Source organism: Ceratotherium simum, chromosome 4 (genome assembly GCF_057802395.1).
Source record: "Ceratotherium simum simum isolate JZ-2026a chromosome 4, ASM5780239v1, whole genome shotgun sequence".
Classification (NCBI taxonomy): domain Eukaryota; kingdom Metazoa; phylum Chordata; class Mammalia; order Perissodactyla; family Rhinocerotidae; genus Ceratotherium; species Ceratotherium simum.
The window spans coordinates 75,480,963-75,507,058 of NC_141903.1; positions in this window are offsets into that span (position 1 = coordinate 75,480,963).

Sequence of the window (26,096 nt, forward strand, 5' to 3'; positions counted from 1 at the left end):
TGATGAGGGGAAAGGATAGGTTGAATGCAACTAATTTTTCACATCTTTTTGCTTATTTCATCAAAGCGCCATGCAAAAGTAAGCATTATGTACATTTCACCTATAGGGTTTTAATCTGTAAGAAGCTTTGTTAGAATTTAGACAGTTAAAACAGCTTTTTTTTTTTTTTTTTTCCCAGCTTGAGTTTCATTACTACCATTTGCTTCATTAACAGCAGTAACTTCTTGGGTGTGAAGCTTGCTTGAAATGGTAACTACTAAGAGAAAGTGGAGGGAGAAGGAGAAATAAAAGAAGAGGCTTAAGGAATAGTGCCATTGAAACATTCATGGGAATGAGAATCGACTGGATGATCTCTCGAGCCACTTAACATGTTTTTCCTCTTAAAGTTTTTTGGCGTTTGGCTTAAATTCTATTATGTCCTAAATCATAATCTTTAAATCTCCTTTTAGTGTAGCTATCATACACATATTATTTTGATCATGCCTTAGGTGGAATTTTTATTCACATTAAAGTGTGTTTTGTGTTGTTTTTGCTTCAAAGTGACTTCTCAATTTTATAGTTTTCCTCTGTCTTATATCATCCATCTAAACTTCATTTGCCAATACAACCACGCATTTGAGTACTGAGTTCTAAGCTTTGTAAAAAGAAGGACTTCGGCATGTCTTGTAAACCATGCACTTAATAAATGTTAGATGAGGATAATGAAGATGATGCTGACCTTTCTTAGTAATCTATTTTCCTTAAAATGATTGTCTTTGCCTCCGCTACTCAAAAAATTTCCTTTTTTTGATATATCAAGAAGGACCAAACACCTTCCAGATTTTGTTATTTTCTGCTCCTGAATTAAGAGTTTGACTGAGAAACTAGAAGCCAAGTCCCTTCGGTCACTGTGCACAATCATGAAGCTGCATATGAACTGGCAATTAAAACTCGCCAACTCCTCAACACGTCTCAGATTCTTCCACCAGATCTCTTCTCACCTCTATTCTCAGAGTGGCTGGTTTGTTATGAAACTAATTCTTTTCTAGGCCAAGTTTCCTTTGAACAGGGTGCAAAGGCATATGATCCTGTGGATTAGAAGTGGGTTGTCATCAAAATGATATAGCTCTGTTCTTCTCCGTTCCTTTCTTGGAATGGCTGAGAACAGACTTGCGAAGAGAAAAACTTGTTGGCGTTTGGGAGCTGCCAGGTTTCAGAGAGCCCAATTATGTCTTTTTTGAACTAGCATTTCTTTAATAGAGTTTAATTTAAAAATGTTTTTTTCATTTTTGACATTTCTTGAAGTTTTTAACTTGAAAGGATGAGGATATGTTTACTTATAGGGAAAGTACAACAGATTGTGTATGCGTCAGCAGGGTCAGCTGGCCGATAATGATGGTATTGAAGTGGCCATCAAATGGCCCCATTACTCCAAACAGTACCCTTTTTATTACCTTACCCCTAAAATTACCCCATTGCTTGTGCCTCTGCTTTAAATCATTGTAGTTCCACTAGAGCACTAGGCTTTGCATCTATTACATCTACTTCTTGATACAGGTACTCACAAGTTCTTTATGAAAATCCCCCCTCTGCCATTTTGGAGGAATTGATTCAACCTGAGTTTCAGGACTGTGCCAATAAGTCTAGCCCAATTGAAGAGATGTGAAGAGACTTTTGCTGCAGTTAAAAAATTTTTTTAGAGAAGCCTTTTGTTTTTCACAGCAGCCACTAGACTTTTGATCTCTTTTCCACTGGAGTTTTTGGTAGGAGGATGTGAGGTATGTGACCACAGCCTTCACTTTTTGTTGTATAAGTCTGGAACCGAAGAGACCACCGAATGGAGCCAGAGTGTGGAGCTGAATGTGTGGAAGGCAGAACAGAGAGACAGCAAGAAACTGGTCCCTTGGTGACATCCTTTGAACATTGGATCAAGCCTCATCTGAACTCATTGCTATCTAGGATGCATGTTATAACTCATAGTCACACGATTGTCATCTATTTGGATTTAACTCTAAGTATTCCTGCCTTTCAGCTCCTGAGAGTCTGTGGGGTTAGCTGAAGCTTCCAGGCCCGCGTCACAGCTTGACTTCTTCCTCTCCCCAATCCTGCTTCTTTTCTTCCACAGGGGTTGATCCCAAGGACACTCCCTAATAAATGTCTTGTGTAGGAAATTTCATCTCAGAGTCTTCTTCATGGGGAACCCAAATCATGACAGAGGTAGCTCCTTCTAGGCAGACTGACTTTCCATGGGCTCATCACAAAATGAAACAAAACACAACACAAGTTTCTTATACTTCACTTTTGCACAGTTCTTCTGGGAATTCATCTGTTAGGTTTTGCTCCAAGATCCAACAGTCAACCTAAGAGGTTGAATTATCCCAGAAGGGGATAGGAGAGAGGAAAATTAGGTAGACCACTATTTTCTGGAAGCCCTAATCGAATTTATGTTTTTTTTTTTATTTTTGACATATCTATATACTCATGAAACTATCACCATGATCAAGATAATGAAAATATCGTTCATCCCCAAATGTTTTCTCATGACCCTTTGTAAATTCCTCCCTTCCACCCCTTCCTGCTTCCCCATGTAATCACTGATCTGCTTTCTGTCACTATAGATTTGTTTGTGTTGTTTAGGATTTTATATAAATAGAATCATAAAGCATGCACTTTGGTTTGCCTTATTTCACTCAGAATAATTATTTTGAGATTCATACACATTGTATACATCAGTAGTTCATTCCTTTCTACTGAGGGGTATTTTTCCATTGTATGCATATATAAGAACTTGTTTATTCATTCACTTATTGATAGACACTTGGGTTGTTTCCAGTTTTGGGCTATTATAAAGACAGCTACTATGACCATTTAGGTACAAGTCTTTGTATGGACATATGCTTTCATTTCTCTTGGCTAAATACCTAGGAATGGAATGGCTGGATCACATGGTAGGTGTAGGTTTTACTTTTTAAGAAACTAACAAATTGTTTTCCAAAGCAGTTGTGTCATTTTACATCCTCACCAGCAGTGTATGAGAGTTCCTCCAATCTTTGCCAATCCTTATCTATCTTTTTAAATTTTAGCCACTCTGTGGGTGTGTAATAGTATCTCAGTAGTATTTAATTTGCATTTCCCTGATGACTAATGACGTTGAGCATCTTTTCATGTGATTACTTGCCATCCATATATCTCCTTTGGTGAAGTGTCTGTTCAGATATTTTGTTTATCATTTAATTGGGTTATTTATTTATTTTTATAAAGTTTTAAGGTTTCTTAAAATACTATATTGTGTATACAAGTACTTTATCAGACATGTGCTTTGAAAATATTTTCTCTCAGTCTGTGACTTGTCTTTTCATTCTCTTCTCATAATAGTGTCTTTCAAAGAGCAGAAGTTTTTAATTTTGATTAGATCCAATTTATCAATTTTATATCATATGGATTGTGCTTTTGGTGTCATAGCTAAGAAATCTTTGCATAACTCAAGGCCACAAAGATTTTCTCCTATGTTTTCTTCTAGAAGTTTTATAGTTTTAGGTTTTACATTTAAGTCTATATCCATTTATTTTTAATTCTTGTACATGATCTATTTGAGTTAATTTTTGTATATGGTGAAAGATATGGATTGAAATTCTTTTCTTTTTTTTTTTTTTTGGCTTGTAGATATCCCAGTGTTGCAGCACAATTTGTTGAAATCACTCATCTAATTTAAAAATATGGAGCACATAATTCCAGTGTGGTCCATAGACTATCTCAGCATAATCACTCCTAGTGCTTTTTAAAAATGCAAACTCCTAGGCCTCACACCAGCCTTTTGAATTAAAATTTTATGACAAATACCCTAGGTGATTCTTATGGATACTAAACTTTGGGAACAACTGGCATAACGCCATTTTTATTCATTAACTCTTTACTTCAAGTCAGCACTGCCTTCATCAGAGCCCAGAAAAGACACAATTTAGAAAAAGTAAGTCTCTACAGGATGGAAAGAAACCAGAACAGTTTCTATTTTTTCTTTTTAATACAGAAAATTTTAAACGTATACTAAAGTAGATTGAATAGTGTAATGAATTTCCATGTACTCAGTTTCAGCAATAATCAATACTAAACATTGCTTTTTTAAAACAGGAAGAAAATACAGGTGAATTTTTGCCATGGGGAAAAACTTCCAAGCTTAAAAAGCAATGGGAAAATTCAAAAGTAGAAAAAAAAAGAATGAGCAACTGCAAAAAAAAGAAAGAAAATCAAAGATCAATATATTTGCCAACATAAATATTAAAAATCTCTACGCATCAAAAAAATCTTACGTGATTTAAAAGACAAGTAATAATCTAGGAAATATTTTTGAACAGAACAAATGATTAATTTTTAATCTATATGCAAAAAAATGAAAGTAGATCCTTACCTTACACCGTACACAAAAATTAACTCCAAATGGATTAAAGACTTGAATCTAAGACCTGAAACTGTGAAACTTCTAGAAGAAAACATAGGCAGTACGCTCTTCGACATCGGTCTTAGCAACATCTTTTCAAACACCACATCTGACCGAGCAAGAGAAACAATAGAAAAAATAAACAAATGGGACTACATCAAACTAAAACGCTTCTGCACAGCAAAGGAAACCATCAACAAAACGAAAAGACAACCTAACAATTGGGAGAAGATATTTGCAAACCATACATCTGATAAGGGCTTAATCTCCAAAATATATAAAGAACTCATGCATCTCAACAACAAAAAAACTACCAACCCAATTAAAAAATGGGCAAAAGACCTGAACAGACATTTCTCCAAAGAAGATATACAGATGGCCAACAGACACATGAAAAGATGTTCAAAATCACTAACTATCAGGGAAATGCAAATCAAAACTACAATGAGATATCACCTCACGTCCGTCAGAATGGCTATAATTAACAAGACAGGAAACAACATGTGTTGGAGAGGATGTGGAGAGAAGGGAACTCTCATACACTGCTGGTGGGAGTGCAAACTGGTGCAGCCACTATGGAAAACAGTATGGAGATTCCTCAAAAAATCAACGATAGAACTACCATATGATCCAGCTATTCCACTGTTGGGTATTTATCCAAAGAACTTGAAAACACCAATTTGCAGAGGTACATGCACCCCTGTGTTCATTGCAGCCTTATTCACGATAGCCAAGACTTGGAAGCAACCTAAGTGCCCATCAAGGGACGAATGGATAAAGAAGCTGTGGTATATATACACAATGGAATACTACTCAGCCATAAGAAATGATGAAATCCAGCCATTTGTGACAACATGGATGGACATTGAGGGTATAATGCAAAGTGAAATAAGTCAGAGGGAGAAGGTCAAATACCGTATGATTTCCTTCATTAAGTAGTAGATAATAACAACAATAAACAAACACATAGGGACAGAGATTGGATTGGTGGTTCCCAGAGGGGAAGGGGGGAGGGAGGAGGGTGAAAGGGATATTTCGGTACATGTGTGTGGTGATGGGTTGTAATTAGTATTTTGGTGGTGAACATGATGTAGTCCATGCAGAAATAGAAGTACAATGATGTACACCTGAAATTTTTACAATGTTATAAACCAATCTTACTGCAATAAACAAAAAATTAAAAAAAAAAAAAAAGATCAATATATTTGCCAACATAAATATTAAAAATCTCTACGCATCAAAAAAATCTTACGTGATTTAAAAGACAAGTAATAATCTAGGAAATATTTTTGAACAGAACAAATGATTAATTTTTAATCTATAAAGACACATAAAATGATTTTAAAATGACTAAAAAACTCACTAGGTGAAAAATGGATAAAAGCACAAAGGACATAAAATACACCATTGAGATTATATTGAGAGGATGTTATGCAGCCAGTAAAATTATCTTTAAAAATAATTTTATAGTGGTGAGGAAATGCTTATGATATGATGAAAAAAGCTGGATACGAAGGTATATATTTTGAATGTCTTCGTGTATTTAAAACAAAGCTTAGGAGAAAATGAAAGCAAATATGATCCTGGATGTTATTTTCTAAGTTATCTCCAATGAATATGTATGTATTGCTGATGTAATCAGAAAGGAAAAAGAAATCCAAGTCTATTTTTTTAAGAAGAAAATATCTGAAATGGGACGTTTCCTTGGCAAGGTCAGAGATTGGCACAGAGTACAAAGACGAGGCAAAGGCACGGCGAGGGCTGAAGACAGGTTTGGTGCAGCATTGCCTGAAGTGAAAAGGTAGAGGTAAGAGTGTCCTCCTTTGCAAGTTGTAGCAGTGGATGAAGACTGCCTTCTTATTAGCAGTGCAGATTTGGGGGGACTGGCAGAGGTGGACAGATTCTAATGGCCATGCCACAGTCTGTTTTCCTGATCAGATGTAGCCCCCGTTTTGGTCCACAGAGCCTCTTTTCTTGACTCAAAGAGTGGGGAGCAGAGGAAATAAGTTAAAGCCTTAACAGCCGTTTCTACTTGTCCAAAGCCACCCAGCAGATGAAATGTCTGTTTGTTCATAGACTCTGAAGTGTTACTTTGTTTGTATCATTTCTCTTCTACAGTTCAGAAACTAACTCTAAAATATTTCACCAAATTGGAAACCCACTCATATCTTCTGGGTTTGCGCTTCTGAACTGAAATTGAACTCGGGCACTTTAGTTCAGATGACGTTAGAACAATGTAACTTTTTGTTTTGAAAAAGAATGGCTTTAAAAGTCTCATAAATGGGTCCTGCCTGTTCTTGGAAATCAAGTAGCACTTGTAAACTCCAGTCCCTGAATGTTGCATAATTGTGAATAAATAAATGTTAAGGAAGGAGAAATGTACACATTATACATCTCAGATTATACACAGGCTCAGAAAGAATAAAAATGTATTTGTCTCTTTAAAATCCTGGTATTGGAAATCGCATCAAGAATTGCAAAGAAGGCTATTAAAAGACACAAACAGATTATGATTCAGGACAATATATTTATTAATCTAAAAAAAGTAACTTAGAATGTCAAGTAAGGCTGATGAGATCTCCAAAGTACTACAAAGTTTACTGGGAGAAATTTTTATATACTTGTTCTTTAGATGATTCTATAATTTTGTGGTTCCAGGTAGTATAGATTAACATTTTTCATCCAGACTTCTTCCATGATCACCACTTAAATTGCTATCATCAAAACAACTATTGAGTATCCAAAGTATTCAGAACATATCTTGTAAGATAAACCAAACTAAATTTGTGTAGAAAAGTTTTTCTCAGGCTTGTCAGGAAAATAATACAGAGCGACTGTAAACTATAAAAACCAGGCAACATCTTTAAAACTAGGCAACTTCTCCCGAATAGCAACATAGGACACCCTAAGGAGGTTAAAAAACAGATTTAAGGATTAGTCCAAGTTATTTTCGCTATTTTTGTGGAGTCTCTTTTCAAAACCAAGAATTGAAACATGCAGTAGGATGATATGGTTCTGCTTAAAGGAAGAACAGACACTGAATAACTGAACGAAGAAGAGGATCAGATAAATACTATATGTTTCATTGTTTCATAGTCTAAAACACATACTACTAGATTTCTCTGATGTGAAATACTCACACATTAGTTTCATTTGCTTATATGTATTAGTGTAAAGTGTCTAAAGTAGAATTGAAAATAAGTCTAAAAGGCAGGATTATCAATAGAGCATTAAGCTCTGGACCCCAATGCCCCAATTACCCACAGGAGTAGATGTCACACCCAAAATTTCAAGTCTGAGGGTCTTAAGCTTGTCATACACTTTTCACCTAATTTTTGAACAGTTTAATAATAAACACCATATATTATGTATCATAAATGTGTAAGACAAATTCTGCAACTTTCTCTCTTTGAGGGGAAGTGTTGTCAGGAGGATATATAAATAGCATTTTGAGACTGTTTTGATAGTGTACTTATCAAGATAAACTTAATTTTTACAATTAGTTGGCCAGATCCAGGATATTTAGCTAGTAAATTCTGTGCCTTCTCAGATTCTATACTATGAGGAGCATCATGGGTGAAAACTCCTCATGTGATACTCAAAGGAATGCTTGCCAGTTAACAATATGTGAGCCATTATTTTAGAAAACATGGGCAATTCTGTCCCAATAAGTTTGATTTGCCTGGTTCCTTGGGCTTGAAAATTTTATGGTCTAATATTTGCTTAGTCTCTTAGTGAATTCCAGAGCTAGACTCCTATATCTGACTTTGGAGATAGTTTACAGGAATACATTTCCCAACCTTACCATGCTGTTCCTCACAGAAAAATTTCCTGGACTCAGTTAAAAAAAAAATTGGTTATCTGATAACAAGGAAAGTACTACCTTTCATTTCAAATCAAGATCCTCTTATTGAATGCCAACTTCATGTCAAGTACTGTGTTAAGCACTGGAATTAAAAAAATGAGCATAATACAGTTTCTACTCATCAATACACTATTTTATATTTGGCAGCATGCAAATACATTATCCTTTTTCATCCTCACTGGGACTCCACAAGATAGATATTATTTCCCCCATTTTATAGGTGATAAACTGAAACAGAAATGTCCCTTGCCCAAGATCACACTTTTAGTAGAGCCAAGACTATAACACAGATATTTTGTGACTGAGTTCTTTTCTCTTTCTATTATTCAATAGCGTGTGTTTTCCTCATGTTTTTCAGTCAAGATAAACCATGTAACTATTGGAAGGCAGAAATTCCTCTAGTCCAAAGTAAGAATTTCAATACCTCGTCTAAATTTCACTGGCCATTTCAATAGCATAGGAGCAGGAAATTATTAAATTCATGAGAAAATTCATGCACCTGTGGATTTCATCTTTTGTGCCAGATGAATAGGTGAGATTGGATTTGATTTACTCCATGACTAAACTCTAAACGTGGGATTTAAAATGGATCTGTAATCTCACTCCGATTCCATTTCTCCTGTAATACTGCCTAATGGTTATGCAAGTCTCAGAAACATATTTAAAGTAATAACCTGTCCTTTTATCCAATAACATCAACCTGAGATCTTTTTTGTTCACTTTTGCTAGACCTCTAACCTTTAAAGGTGAGTCAAGCAGCTGCAGAAAACCTGATCTTATTTTCTGCCCCCGGCAAGACTTTTTCAAGTTCATCTTTTTTCCCTTCTCTCAAAATCTGATGAAAAACGAAATGTCAGGAAAACAACCTCTCAGGCTAAAAAACTTGTGTCTGTCTCTGTGACAGATGTCAGTTTGAAAGGTTTCAGGTCACCTGTCAGAAGTGTGCTGGTGTGATCTGTACTCACATCAACTGACCTCACACCAACACTGAGTTCTGCTTTTAAAAATATCATTGAAAAAGAATTAAACTATTTGAAGTCATTGCCTTTTCCTCGATCTTTTAACTCTGATTAATGAGACAAAGGAGAGAGAGAGAGAGAGACTTTTAAAAGGACAGCTTGACCTTTGGGTGCCCCTGGCAGTGAACCAATCAGCGTTCTTATAATCCAAACACAGATGCCTGGAGCTAAACAAATCCTATACTTGTGAACAAGAATTCAGTTTGCTGTCAATATACAGTGAAGACCAGCACAGTGCTGCTTTAAACAAAAATATCTTGAATTAAAGTTTAAATGTTTGTGATTAATAGAGAAGAGTAATATTGAACAATAAAATATCTCAATGATGGCTCAATTTAGTAACAAATATTTTCAGCAGAAAAATGATGTGTTTTGAAAAGTCCTGTATCTTAACTCCATATCCTGTACATAACTACCTAATATTTTATGCCAGAAACACCCTGATAATATTGTACAAGTCAGTAGTTTGTAATGACTAATTAATGGGGTTGAACTCTGTTCTTTTTCTGGATTAGCTACACAATGTTTGAATTATTTATCACAGTGATTAAAAAACGTTTCCTTTTTTTCATGAACCTTTATCATAGCCCAGAAAATTTAAGGACTGAAAAAAAAACATGGATTTTGTTTCATCAGTTTGGGAGCATTCAGGGCTTTGATGTGTAACGAAGAAGATAAAAGATTACCAAAAGATTTCCTCCAAAGACATGTTTGCCAAATCTACCTACCACTCTATACAAGAGACCAGATCAGAAGAGATGAGAAAGTTCATGGAAGATAGACCTAGAAAGTTCAATAGCACCATAAAAATGTTAGGTTTTTTTCCCCTTTGCTTGACTTTTAAGTACACAATACTTTCCTTCTTTCAAGTGGGCCCATCCTTGATGTGAAATACAAGTAAGTTTATTGAAGATATGTTCATTATATCCATGGCTGGAACAATATTATTTTTTTGTGTGGAAAACTTGGGGGAAAAAAAAGGTGTAGACCTGGAATGCAATCAGTTCATTTGAAATAGAGGTGAAAAGCCGGTTCTTGGCAATGATTTGTGTAATATCTGTGAAATTTCTTTACCTTCCATAGCTATGATTTATATCAGCGCTTCTCCAACTTTAATGCACACATGAATCCTCTGGATCTTGTTAACATGAGATTCTGATTCAGTAGGTCCAAGTGGACCTTGAGCATCTGCGCTTCTAACAGACATCCAGGTGATGCAGACCCTGTGAGCCTGGACCACACATGGAGTGCTAAGGTTTTAGGCTCTTACTTCTCAGCTCTCCTCAAGAGTGTGTGTTAAATGTCCCAAGGTTCCCAAGTAGTTCTGAAGTTCAAGCAGCTTATCTTATTTAAAAAATTCTCCTTCTGACATATTTTTCCTTTGTTCATGATCTTTTTCTATGTGTCCACGACTTGATCTCTTTATAGGAATTACAAATTTGAATACAAGAGTAGTTATGTCATCTCAGACTGACCCTACTCATTAGGAAGAAAAGATACAGTACAAAGATGCAAACAATGTCAGGGTTTCTCAACCCTGTTCTTAAATCATTAATTTTTTCACTAGATGGTGGTCTTGGTGAGAGCATTTTGCAGTCTACTAGGTAATTTCGTTAATGCTGACTGACATCTCTTCCTTGCTATACAATAATCAGACTGTTCATAATCAAAATGTTGAAGGTCTTTATAAGAATACACTTGGACTAAGAAGCACCCAGAGGAAAACAGTTAAAAACAAGAGTCGTCGGAACCATCAGCAGTGTTTAGACCCAGATAACCACAAACATCCTGGAATTTACTTAACCATGTCTGATTTCCCAGTGAGTCATGTTTACATCTCTAGATGTTAGTTTACTTTCCCTTCATTTTTTTTCTTGATCACTCATGCAGTGGAAAGTGGAAATGAAATCTTCCATGGCAATTAAAGAGCCAATACTTGTGCTAGCTATGTGTTCCTGCTACTGATAGGGAGAGATCTGGCCATTAGTCAGACAAAGCTGTACCAATTTTCTCACGTTCATTACATATTTTTAGTATGGACACTCTTGTGACATATCATGCAGCTGCTTTAGCAGGAAACTAATATCAAACGAGAGAGTGCCAGATTTAGCTTTACCCAGATAAAATGCACCATATTTAATGCCCAGTTTTCATTCTGTGTATGTTAGAGATACACGTGATTGCTGGGATTTTCATACTAGTGTATTCATAATTGTGTATTCCACTACAAGTTATTTTTACCCTTGGTAAAGCTTCTTACTCTCTTTTCTGTCAAATGCCAAGATCATTTAAGCAAGTGAAAAATATTTGCTAATTTTCTCAAAAGGCTCAGAGTATTTTCTGCACTGAGGGTGGAGTCCATCACTACCTTATGTTAGAAGAACCAAACTATGAGGTGGGTTGCCTATCATACGGTAAGGCTTTAGGGACCACTGTATCAGTACTGTGATGAAAGCCTTTATTTTATGTTGCCAGCTTCATCTGGTGAGTCGGCTAGACAACTGTGAACACGTGATTGTAGATTACAACCGGAAATAAAGATTCCGTTATTGCTATCATATAGACCCTCAATAACATTACTCCGAATAAACCTTCCCCTATAAGAAAACCGATTCAACCTTTTTGATGACTACTGGTGGAGAAAAAAAATGGGGGATATAGCAATTGTGAAAACAGATTTTTCTGGCTGAAATTAATAATTCTGAGCAGTACTAAAATTAATTACTCTGTGGTTGTAAGTAGGCAGTGGATTTATGGTAAATGACAGAGTGTTTGCAAATTTTCCTGACTACTCGATTAGAAAATGCACAAGTGGAGGCGTCAGCCGAGCATGCATTATTTAAGTGGCTGGTGTCTGGCGACAATCTGGAAACTGCAATTGTTGTGGTTGCCGTAGGAAAATTCGCACTTTCTGAGAGAAATTCTTTCACCTTTGTGTGCCCACAGCATGGATCTCTCCTCGTGGCAGCTGTAGGAAACACAGGAACTCCGTGACCTGGAAAATGTGGGACAACTGACACAAGGTGACCCTGGAAGGCTGGGGTAGGCCCAATTAATTTAAAATTTTGCTTGGCCTTGTCTCTTCCAATTTTCTAAATCCTCTGGAAAAATGATTAATGCGTACACTGCCAATGCGAAAATATTTTTGACCCTATTAAAGTCGACCAAGGGTAAACCAAGTGTAGGCTGGCATTGTATCAAACTAGCTTTATTAAATTTGATTGGAGGTTTGTATGAGGAAGGGACAGACAAGGACATTATTTTGCACAGCGGCTCTCTTTTAAATGAAAATATCAAGAGGAATACAAAGTAGCAATATGCCTTGGACCGGAATCATTTTAAATATAGGAAAATACCATGAAGAACTTTGTTTAAAGGGTAAACTATATTTGCTAGAAAATTTTCTGCTATCTTATTGCTATGCTGGTCAGTTACCAATGGGGGTGTTTTAATTTATGGAAGGCTTATGGAAGCCTTATATTTCTTCATTTATAGGTGAGCTAGTTCAACTTTGCTTTCTTTCCCTTATCTGTCATTGAATTCTACAACTTAAAATTATCTGTCTGCATTTTGAACCTTAGCAGAACAAGGCTTAATCTCACAATGTTTCCCCAATGTATCCATCCTGTGCAATCATCTAATTAATTAATAAAGTGATAAATTTTTTCTACTGGTTATGCTGTTTTGAATAAAAATGGCACAATTCAGGCACAATTTCAAAGGATAGAATTTCTCGTAAGCATTTCTTCCTTCTCCAAGAAAGAGAAAATCCATTTAATTATAAAATATAGTGTAGGCATAATTTAATTTAGGAGCCAACATCCAGATTTCACATGTAATGTTTCCTATAGTTTTCTCAAACCTAGGAAATATTCAGCCACATGAATGTTATCCTAAAGAGGAAATTTTATTAATTTATCACATGGAAGGTATAATAACTTCATTTATGGCAGGAGTGGGTCTCAATAACCTTGCTATAACTAGCATATAGTAAATACTTTTTGAATGAGTGAATGGTAGAAGTCACCTGAGACCCTCAGCAAAGGGAAGACTAGAGTTACAGCTGGAATGAGTTTAGGTGGTGGCGATAGCCCAGTGAAGGTTCTAAATACGCTAGTAATTTTTAGTCATTTTAATCTAGTGAGTGTGGATTTGGAGAACAGGTAGTCAAAGGATAAAAAATCCTTGACTGGGGATATTAGCTTGACCTCAGACTCTTTAACTGAAAGACATGAATGAACTGTTTATACGACTTGTCATAGATTGTACCACTCTTCACTCATGTTCCATGGCTTTCTCTGCAGTGTTTTCCTACAGGAAGGTTATACTTCTCTGCCCCGTTTACTGCAGTCATGGCCTTTTGATGTGGTTTGGCCAACAAAATATGAGCAGAAGTGAAGGGTGTTAATTCCAGGCAAAAGCTTTAAGAGCCAGCGCATAGTTTGCCTATTCTCTTTTCCCTTTGCACGTCAATCAGCAAAGTTCCAGATGAAGGGCAAAGTGGAGCCAAGTTACAGCTGACCTGTGATATACATGATAGTGTGAATGAGAAACACATTTTTGTTATTGCTAATCATTGAGATTTTGCGATTGTCTGTTACGCCTGCAAAACATAGCCTGTCCTGACTGACACAGATGTAAACCGTATCCTTTCAGCTGAATAATGAACATGGCGTTAATTGTGACTCTATGAGCTTTGGCATGAAATTAAAACTCCCATCTTCCTGTTACCATATCTAGAAACCTACCAGATTCCACACCCATCCTCTTCTTCTGTCTTTAACGGATAGAGTGAAGTTCCTCTGAACAATGACCAAGCTCTCTACTTATGCTCTGGATCCCATCTCCTCCCAAATTCTTACAGCCTTTTCTGAGTTATCCATTCTCTCCTGCAATATCCATCTTTCTCTCTCTAATGGATCATTCATATCTTCCACGCTAAAAACAAATTTTTCTTGGCTCCACATTCCTTTCAGCTAGCCCCTTCTCATTTCTCTCTCCCCTTTCTCAACTTCTCGAACTATTTAAATGTGTGTACTGTCTGTACTTCCTCACCTCCCATTTAATTTCTAATCTACTCTAATCTAGTTTTCATCCCAGTACTGAAAACAAATTGCTCTTGTCAAAGTCACCAAAAGCTTCTTATTGTCCAGTCCAAGGGACACATTTTTCGTGTGTGTGAGGAAGATCAGCCCTGAGCTAACATCCATGCCAATCCTCCTCTTTTTGCTGAGGAAGACTGGCTCTGAGCTAACATCTATTGCCAATCCTCGCCCTTTTTTTTTTTCCCCAAAGCCCCAGTAGATAGTTGTATGCCACAGTTGCACATCCTTCTAGTTGCTGTGTGTGTGACGCGGTGTCAGCATGGCCGGAGAAGCGGTGCGTCGGTGCGCGCCGGGGATCCGAACCCCGGGCCGCCAGCAGGGGAGCGCGAGCACTTAACCGCTAAGCCACGGGGTCGGCCCCCAAGGGACACTTTTATGCGCTAATTTTACTCTGCTTCTTAGCAGCATTTCACTGAGGTGACCATCTCTTCCCTCATGAGGGACTCTTTACTCAGCTTACAGCACGGTCTTCTGGCTACATTCTTACCTGTTTTGTGGTTGACTTTTTCTCCTGCTTTACTCACCTCTAAAATTTGTAACAAGTAGAACTCCTACGCATCAGTAGTAAGTCCTTTTCATTTCCATCTGGTTATTGCTATCTCCCTGTATTGAGTTTGGTCTCCTGACGACTCCTATTGTTTCTAGAGTTGCCATTTTGAAGTCCCCAACTAGAAATACTCATAACAGCCCTGTTTATATATACTTTCTTATTTTCCACTTCAGAACATCCTTCATGAAAATTCAGGCAGAATTTATAGCATTGTTATTTTAATTCCTTCATTTTGTTCTTTAAAAAAGTCTATTGATCATCCACAGTGTGCCAGACAGCGTAATAAATGTTAGGAATATAAAAATGAATCAGATATAATTCTTGCTCTCAAAAAAGTGCTTGGTGGGGAGGAAAATATGCACACAATTATGGTAAAATGAGTAAAATGAGAGCATTTCTAATAATATACCTTGTATAACACATGGTGGGAACATAAAGGAAAGAGAATCTAGGTTTTCTGGGGCCGTAAGAGAAAGATTCCCAGAGCAAGTTATATTTGGGCTAAAATGTAGTCAAATAGGAATTTATCAGAAGCAGGGAAGAGGAAACCTTATTCCTAAAGGCACGGAGATGTGAGAAGGCCTGCCATGTATAGGGAATTTTAAATAGTTCAATATTTTTACAAAGATAAGGGAAGTAGGAGAAGAGTGAGAGCTGAGACCCCAGCTTGGGGACTGGGCCCAGGACATGTGGGCTTTTTATGGACTTATATTCTTTTGATGTTCGAGCTGACATTTCTGAGCCCTTTCCAATGTTTCTGTTTAATCTCTCCCAATCTTATATACATGGGTTCTATTATACTAAGGGGAGGTGCAACATAAGCAATACTGAAAGTTTTCAGACAGGAAAAATTGCATTCTATCACATTTCTCATCTTTATACTCTTCTATTATATGTATTTGTTTACATTCTATTCTTTTATTATCTGTTTAAATTAAATTGCTTTTGAGTAGTAGTTTTCTGGAAAGATGGATGTAAAAGTTTAAGTGTTTTGAGAACTACTATTTATAATAATCTAATTCCAGTCCTTCACCTTTAATACTGTAGGGAAACAATAATTCTGAATATTGAATGGCTGTTTGAAGACTAAACTTTCTCTATTTCAATATGGATAAAATTAGTTCTGAAATGTTTGAGAGTCCAGTACTGGAAGAAAATCCCATTGGTGTTGGGTAAATTATTGTAAAATATAGTCTATCTAACAGAACCCTTTGGAAGTACATGCATCTGGGTGACTCAGCACTATTTTAGTAATGGTAAACATGACAATTTCTATAATTTTATTATATTTACATTCTAAGTCTAAGTTTATTGGTATTTCTTGTTATGCTCATGATGAATAACATTTTTTTAAAAAATTAAAAATGGTAAATCCAGTATATATTCATGGATTCTTCAATATTTCACACCTACCAGAGCAATACAACAAGAAATTCTTGTGAAACTAACTCAGGGAATGCAGTTTTGCTTCTAAATATTATAATATAAATAGTATTTAAAATATTTAAATTTTGTGATGCAAAATTCAGTTGAGTTGTGTGAAAAATGTTTTGACTTTGTTTTACCTTTGAAAAAATCTCTCCTATTTTCATCTCTTAATTTATAACAGGAAAGACACATTGATTATGAGCAGGGCATTCTAGATGAGATCTTTAACTTCATGGATGAACATGTTGGGGTGAATCAAATAGTTTCAGGGACAAACTTCATAGACTGCTAGCAGGCACCATTGTCTTACTTGAATTATTTTATAGTTACAACTGAATGGACTCTGATAACTTCTCCAGTAAATTAGTCATGCTAGTGAACTGCCTACAGCATTTTTGTGAAAGCAGTAGAACCAAGAACAAAGAGACATTAATGGTATGAATCAGATTTTGCCCTGTGACTTCAAAACTAAGTTGAAAAAAATGAGATGATAGGAAGGAAAGCGTGCAAGCCTAATTTTCTGAAGATAGAAGCAGTTTGTAAAATGACTAAATATACAGCGATTTCTTACCTGTCGCGCTCTCGCCTATTCAAATGCTCATTCTAATTTTCCATTAGCGTTTGATAGACCAGAGCTGGGTGGGTGGCCACTGACATATAAGTTGGCTTCACTAAAGTGAAGACTCATTTCTCACATGGAACTTGAGCTGCTGGGCACAGGGATACTTTTCAAATACCTTTTCTTCCCCACCCTTCCACCCACACGTGTCAGGACATGGGTTGTCCTTAACACCAAGACACGTTCAAGAATAGGGAAGTCTATACTCCAAATTATGTAAGAAGAGACTAAACAATTTGTAAGATGATTTAAATAAAAAGCTAAGTAATTATGGGCTTCTTTTCTCCCCATGGTGCCGATGTCTCTTCTCAGCATTAGGTGAAGTGTTTAGGGATGTTCATTAAGGATTCCAGGCCACCGGAGTACTACTAAGATCATTAATTTCTACCACAAAGCCTCAAATGTGTTATTTTAGTCAAATGGGTACTGGGGAAATCTGGTCGTGATTTCTGATAATGGAAAATGTACTTTTCTGCAATGGCAGCTACACAGCCCACAGTTGTGGATATTAAGGAAGTAGGTCTCAGCTTTTCCAGGTTTCTGGGGTTCCACTCTATATCTCACTTTATATGTTATGGCTCTTACTTAGCAGCTAGTACACTGGCAAAGAATTTAGCCTGTTGGAAGATGGGAAGGTCCCAAGTGCAGAGAAAAGGTTGACTCAGGCCTTAAAATGTAATTAAATGAGAAAAGCAAAGCCCTCCCCGATTACCCTTTGGGTTAAAATAAAGTTAAATACATAAATTTTTTAAATTAAAACATTTATTTATTTATTGTTTCTTAAACCTGTTTTAAAGGTTTAATTTCTATGTTATTTAAGATGTGAATCAAACCTTTATCATTATTTATTAATATTGAGTTACTACAAAAAGAATTATTAACATCTGGTATGTACAAGATACTTTTCTAAATATTATAGAGGATGCAAATGTTTAAGAGTAAGGAGATGTTCTGGTCTCTCAGTAGAGACTCTTCTAGTCATGGGATGGTACTGAATAACGACAAAGCAAAGCACATGTGACTTACAAGTACGCAACGTAGCAGGGAATGGTTCTAATAGCTTGTTCTGATGATGGATTGAAATCTGTTCTTTGTGGTAGCCTACATTAAATGAAGTTGAGTTACCAGAAATTCTTTGATATTTTATAGAGGAAGGAATGAAAATAATTGGTCTAATAAAAATGTTGCAGTGGAATTATGTATAACCTGCTTACTCATTCTTTAATTATATTTCTCAAGAAGGCCCAGAGAACATTCTCTTCAATGAGGCATTTCTCACATAGGTGAGGGAATACCAAAATTCTTTAGAAAATCAGTAGTAGCTGTCCTTTGTAAGTGGGGGTCGTGGTGGGTGATGTTCCAAAAAATGGAATTCTCATTTTCACTGGGGATGATAGGATTTCAGAGTGGCAGAAGCATTTAATCACCATTTTAAATCAATAATGGGAGTTAGATTTTATTAAAAATTCTTGGCATCTATTGAGGTTATCATATCATTTTTTTTCCTTCAATCTACCTCTTATACTGAATTACTATAGTAAATTAGGTTCCTAGTGATATATCAGCCTTTCATTTCCATGATAAATTTTATCTGATAACAATGTTTTATTTTGTGGCTGGCTGTGGGATTCCTTTATTAATAATTCTTGAATTTATATAATAAGTACAATTGGACTACAATTTTATTTTATTGTCTTATCCTTGTCCAATTTTTGGTATTAAGATTTTGCTAGCCTTGAAGAATATGTTGGGCAGACTTTCACATTTCCCTATTTTTCTATGCTCATGGGGATTATCTGTTCTGGGAAGTGTTTACTAAGACTTTTCCATAAAATCCTCTGGTTTGGGGACCATTTGAGGCATAAATTTTAAAACTTTCTTCTATAGTAATTATTCTGCTCAGAGTTTTTACTACTTCTTGAAGCATTTTTGGTCATTTTATAATCCATTTCATTGAGATTTTCCTTGGTATAAAACAGAATATTCTCAAGTAGTTATTTTTAGACAGGCTGTGAGGGTGGTAAACATTTTGAGTCTTTGCTTTCCTGAATATGCCATTATTTTCCCCTTATAATTGATTAAAAATTTAGCTGGGTCAAGAATTAGGTTTAAAGAAATGTCCATCCCATTCTTTGAAGGCATTGTTTCCTTGTCTTCTAGAATAAGTTGTTGCTGAGAATGCTGATACAAATATGAGGCTCATTCCTTATAGGTCACATGTTTACTTCTTCATAGGAACTTGAGAATTTTCCCTTTCTTTGGAGTTCTGAAACTCTAGGATTTATCTTCACGTGTGTCTCTTTTCTTTCATTCTGTTGAACCCTAGGTAGGCCCAGAGGCATGCATTTTTTTTTTTTTTTTTAGCTCTGGGAAATTTTCTTCTAAAATTTTCTTGATGATTTCCTTTCTTTCATTGTGCTTGTTTCTCCTTCTGGAAATCAAGTGTCATGGATGTTGGAATTTATACTTCTATTACATATACGTCTTAGATTTTTTTGTACAGTGTTCTTTCAGGTAGCTCTTTCAGTTTGTGAATTCATTCTTTAGCTTTGTTTTCATTCCATCTAGCTTTCAAAATCACTACAAATTTTTTGACAATCATATTTAAAATTTCTAAGCTCATTAATAGTTTCTATTTTTGTGTATGAAATATCCTTTTGAAGTTCTCTAAATATAGCAAGTATACATATTTGAAATGTTTGTTTGCTTTGCTGACCAAACAGTTAATTCTCAGCTGTTGATTCTTTATTTGATGATTTTGTTGTCTTTCTCTATCATGCTGATGGCTTCCTCAAATGTTTGGTGATTATTGTCTTTCTGTTCATCTTTGTGCTTACAGATCCCTGTTTACGATCTATAGATTGTCTCTGGTGATTCTAGGGGAGAAATCATACATAGTGTGTGTGGGGTATGCGGGAACCTATTCTTCTCGGGCTTTGCTGGTTATCTGGGCCGAAGCACTGCCTTTCCAGACCTAGCACACATGTTCATTGAATCAGCTGCAGCTTCTGGGTAAATACCTTTGCTGCCCACTGTTGTGGGCAATGGACAATCAACCTAACAATTTTCCAGGTACCTTTCTTGCTGAGCCCAAAGCACTCCTGGGATTGCTTTCCTCTCCTGCATATGTGATTGGTTGTGGTCTGTTTTTCAATAATTCCTGAGAAATTCTAGTTTACTAATGGCATTCTCACTTTTCACTAATGTGGTACATTAATACACTTTGAAAGCATATATTCTATCATTCTGAGGACTTTAGGTGGGAGGGGAAAAAGGCGTGTGTACTCAGTATGACATTTTGGTCAAGTATTATCTCCATTCCCTTGAGCATTCTATTGTCTTGGTCTGGTATTACCAATATTTTCAAGTCTGCCCAACACACTCTATTTCATCTTTCAGGGTCCTAAAAAGTGAAGTCAAGCTGTGGGAAGGATGGCCACATCAGGCAAGAGACCAGGACACTGGGGCTCCTTCCTTCAGAAGTCTGGTACTGAACAGATTACTACCCGAGGCAATAAATATAATAGGCAGTTACTTGAGATCAAAAGCAGAGAACTGCCCTGTAGAATCAGAGGATAGAGGATATGTTCTCTGTAGTACATCTGTGTTCAGAAACATGAGGAAATTTTAGGAAATTTCTGATTCATGTTGCCAATGAAATTTTAAAAAAACCATTCATTTATTAGATTTTAACAAGCAATTGTGAAGATAAAACAAATTGAGACATGGAACTATTGTGTAGATATGAAAAACATAACTGTTGGATTACTAACTTCAAGCGAAGAAGGCTACAAAAAATTGACAGAAAGGAAATCAAATTAGTAAAATACAAAATGAAAAAATAGACCTGATAAAATATTACAATTTTAGGAAAAGTATAAATAATTGAAAATGAAAAAATTAGTAATAGGAACAGAGCTATATGATGCAGTCTACAAATACAAAAAGAGAAGAACAGAGTAGGTGAACAGAAGTAATAAGCAAAGATATAACAAAAGAAGATTCATTAGCAAAAGTAAGATCTGACTTTTTAAAATACAGAAATAGCTCATGAAGCACTGAATAATATTAATTTCACTATGCACATATTGGTGAAATTATTGTATTCTAAAAATAGAGCAAAATTCTCAGAAATTCTAGCAGGAAAATCATGTTACTTATCAAGAACAAAATTTAGGCTGGCTACAGACTTCTCCAAATATTTCTTTTAGGACCACATCTAAAACAACATGAAAGAGAAGGTTAATATAAAATTACAGACAAAGATACATCAGACATAAAAAAAAAGGAACAGAAGAAACAACATAATTTCAATGAAAATAGAATTTAAGAACAAAAAGCAGGTAATGTGATGCATTTATATTGATAAAAGCTAATGTCCACAATAAAGTTATAATAGTCATGAAAAATTGTGTAACTAAAAAGATAATATCAAACTATATACAGAATTAACTGTTAGAAATACATGGAAAGACTGACAGAAACACAGTTGTAATGGGATTCTTTATCACATACTATCTTAGTCTATGACAGATCAAAAGCTTAGAAAATAAAGAAGGACTAAAAGGACTTGGAAAAATGCAATCAACACAATTATTATATTGATATCTATATTTTATTTATATATGTGATACATGGTATATGTACATATACTTAAAAACTTCATAAAATATATATATGTATATTAAAGCTCTGTAGACTACAGAAAAAATATTTTCTTTGCAAATGTCTCAGAAACATTTACAAAAAGCGATCATATACCAAACACATAGCTTCAAAATCTTAATTAAAAGCAAGGAGGAGAAACTGTGTAAGCTATATTTTTTTAATGGCATTGCAATGAAATGAAAACTTAATTGAGCAAATCTAAACAAAAAATTCACACTACTTGTATATTAAATGCAAAATAAAGCATTTTGCTAAAGAGCTCTTGGATTAAAATAACACTATAAACTTTGGATAGTGTATTTAGAGAGACAAGGAGAACTTTCTAAATTAAAACCTCTGTGATGTTTCCAGAGTCATGGCTTGAAAGCAAATTTATAGCCTGGAGTTCCTTATTTATTAATCAACAAAGAATGAAATTCAATTAATTTATATACGTAACCCAAAATGTTTGAAGAAAAACAATAAAGCAAACATAGGAAGCTCAGGAGGATATTATTTAATCAGTAATTTATTTTTAGGAAACAACAACAAAAAAAGGCAGAATAATAATTAGTAGAAAAACTTCTGGCATATGCAAACAAGAACAAAAGGAAGGGAAAACTAAATGTAGAAGTTTATGATTTCAAAAAGGGATATATAAGTAAATGGGACAGTTTAAACATTTTAAGAGAATTTTACACACCACTCTGTGCAAATAAATTTAAAAATCTCAGCAAAATAGGTAAATTCCTGACAAGGCATAAGTTATCAAAATTAGTCTGAAAAGAAGTGGACAATTTATGTAGAACTACAACTGTTGAAAAAAAATAAAGAAGTAAACTCAAGTTTTGATTTTTATGTGTTCAAAGTTGCAATCACTAGAAATTCCCATAATATATAAGCTGATTGAGAGCATAAAGAGAGAGAGAACACTTCTCAAGTCATTTTAGGAAGCTAACGAACTTTGGTAACAAAGTATGACAAAGTCAGCAAACAGTGAAAACTACAGATTAATCTCACTACTGTAATACATAGATGCAAATATACTAAATAAATATCAGAAAATAGAATAGAGAAGTCTATTAAAATAATAAAACACCGTAACCAAAACTAGTTTTTAATTTTCAAATGAAATAATAATTTATTACTATTTGACATATTAATTTGTTTTATTTTGTTTGTTTGTTTTGGTTTCTTTTTTTTGGTGAGGAAGATCAGCTCTGAGCTAACATCCATTGCCAATCTTCCTCTTTTTGCTGAGGAAGACTGGCCCTGGGGCTAACATCTGTGCCCATCTTCCTCTATCTTGCATATGGGATGCTGCCACAGCATGGCTTGTTGAGCGGTTCGTAGGTCCACACCTGGGATCTGAACCCGTGAACCTGGGGCTGCTGAAGCGGAGCACACAAACTTAACCACTAGGCCACCGGGCTGGGCCCCTGACATATTAATTTGAACATTATGTTATAGGTTACAGAATAAAAGTAATATGATCATAATGAATGAAGCCTAATATATTAGTTTCCTATTGCTTCTGTAACAAATTGCTACAAACTCTATGGCTTGAAACAACATGAATTTATTGTCTTAACAGTCTGGGATGTCAGGAGTCCTAAAACCAAAATGTTGAAATGGCTGTGTTCCTTATGGAGGCTCTAGGTGAGAATTCATTTTTAGGCTTTTCCAGCTTTTAGAGGCCACCTGCATTCCTTGGCTCATGTCCCCTTCCTCTCATCCATCAAAACTCTTCTTCTGTCATCACATCTATGCTGACTCTGACCCTTCTGTTTCCCTCTTATACAGACCGTTGTGATCACATTGAGTCCACCTGGATCCAGGGTAATTTCCCCAAATCAAGGTCTTTAATTTAATCTCAACTGCAAAGTATCTTTTATCATGTAAGTAACATAGTAACAGATTTTGGGGATTAGGATGTGGACCTCTTTGGGACATTCTGTTTACCAAACCCCCCAAAAATCTAATTACACTTAATATCTCTTGCTGATAAGATTCTTATCAAATCAGGACCAGAAGGATACTTTGTTAATACAATGAAATATGTGCATTACCAACCAACAGGCACCATCTTATTTGGTAGAGAAGAACTGGAGATATTCTTAACAAAGTTAGGAAAGATGAAAATGATTGCAACCAAACTATTACTTAATATTGTTCTGGAGGTAGTAGCCAATGACAAATAAATAGGAATAGAGCTCTAGCTTAGAAAGGAGATTCAGTTATTATTTTCCGGTGATGTCGTTGTGTACCTAAAAAGCAGAAGAATCGATTGAAAAACCGTTAGAATTAATATAGAGCTTATTAAAGTGACTGGAACCTGAAGAAACAAACAAAAACTAAATAAGCAAATAAATAAATAAACCATATTTAATATGCCAGGAGGAAAAGTTTTAGCGCAGGCAACAAAAAGAGACCCTTTGTCTGCGTGGACAAAAAGAAAGGAAGAAAATGAAATTTTCTTGGCTTAGACCAATGATTCTCAAATTTTTTAGTGTCAAGATGCCTCAACAATATTAGAAAGTATTGAGAACACTGACTAGCTTTTGTTCTATTGATATTTGTTGCATTAGAGATTGAAAAAGAGAAATTAAAAAAAATTTAGTACGTAATTTAAAAATAATAGTACACCAATATGTTAAAAACAATACCCACCCCCCCAAATTTAGTGAGAAAAGTGACATAGTTTACATTTTTTCAAATCTCTTTAACGTCAGACTTAACAGAAGACAGCTGAATTTTCACGTCTGTCCCTACGTTCACTTTGTTGTGATATACTGTTTTGGTTAACGTATATGAAGAAAATCTGGCATACATACGTAGTTGGAAAAGGGAGGAGTATTTTAATAGCCTTTTTGGAGAGTATGGATATTATTCTTTGAAATTGACAGGTGGTAGTTTTTTAAAGTATTGCAGTGAAGAGTCTGAAAAGATATTAATGAGCTTTTTGTACTCTGCTTCACTAAAATCCATTGGCCTGTCTTGCATGTTGAAGGGATCTTTTACCCACGCATGATTTTGTAACATGGTGCCTTCATCATTTTGAAAATATTTGTTTACTGAGTTTGCAGATCTTCCATATGTTGACGCATTTTTTTAGACAATATCTGAAGACCACATTTGTTAATATCACTGCTGATCTCATCAGAACAATTTTTTAGTACTGGGAAGGCATCAGGCTCGTAGTGGCAGATACAAGTTCTCTAAAATTCTAATTTTTGCTTAAAAGCACTGATATTTTGAGATTGATTGCACTGGAGGCTAAGCCAAAATTATCCTGATCAATATGGAGACACTGGACGATCTTAAAGCAGGTTATTTTTGTCTTTACAATCAAGGGTTCATGATCCGTAAGAAAAATAAACCATTAGTGATGCTTAGACTGTAACTCGTACGTGCATCTCTGGCCCATCAATAGTTCACATAAATTATAATGAATATTTGAATGCTATGGCAAGAATCAAAAGATTTATTTGCCAGTATACGGAAGGACAAATCGGAAATGAGCAAGTGGGGAAGGAAAACTGGAGGAAGTGAGGAAACTGTTTTAGTAATTTAATTACAATGGGTCTTAATTAGGGTGGGGTTACTAGGAATAGAAATGATGAAATGTGTTCAAGACATTGCATGTGTAAGTCTAGTTTTTCATCATTATTATTATTGTTACAGCCAAAGAACTTGATCAGAGATTGAGTACTGGGGTAAAAGAAAGAGAATTCATATTGATTCTAAGGTTTTAATCTGTGGGAAGAAGCAAATTTGGTACTGAAATTGAGATGGTTTAAAGAGAGTCTGGATTAGAGAAAAACAAATTTGGTTTCCAACATGCCAAATATGTGAAAATGGTGCTCTGTGGGCACATGGAAATATGAGTTTATAAGTCAGGTGAAAGCCCCCAGACCTGTAATGTTGAAAATGGGAATCTAATCTGGACACGCTAGAGTTTGTTTATTTATTTATTTATTTATTTATTTATTTATTTATTTTGCAGGAGAAGATTTGCCCTAAGTTAATGTCTGTTGCCAATCTTCCTCCTTTTCTCCCTGCCAAAGCCCCGGTACATAATTATGTATAGTTGTAAATTCTGGTTCTTCTATGTGACCCACCTCCACAGCATGGCCACTGACAGATGAGTGAGCGGTGTGGTTCTGCACCCGGAACCGAACCCGGGCACCGAAGTGGAGTGAAATGGAACCTTAACCTCTAGGCAATCAGGGCTGGCTCTAGAGTTCATTTGGAAATATTGTTCTCCAAGCAGAAAAAAGACTGTGCTTAGGAAACATCCACAGATAAAACGAGAGAGGGAAAAGGAGCCACTGAGGGAAAATGACAGGGGCGATCTCAACGGTAGGAAGAGGAGCCTGCTGTTCCAGTTTGGAGGCATGGATCCCCAGGGTCACGTGCAGCTCAGAAACTCAGCATGAGAGGAGGAGT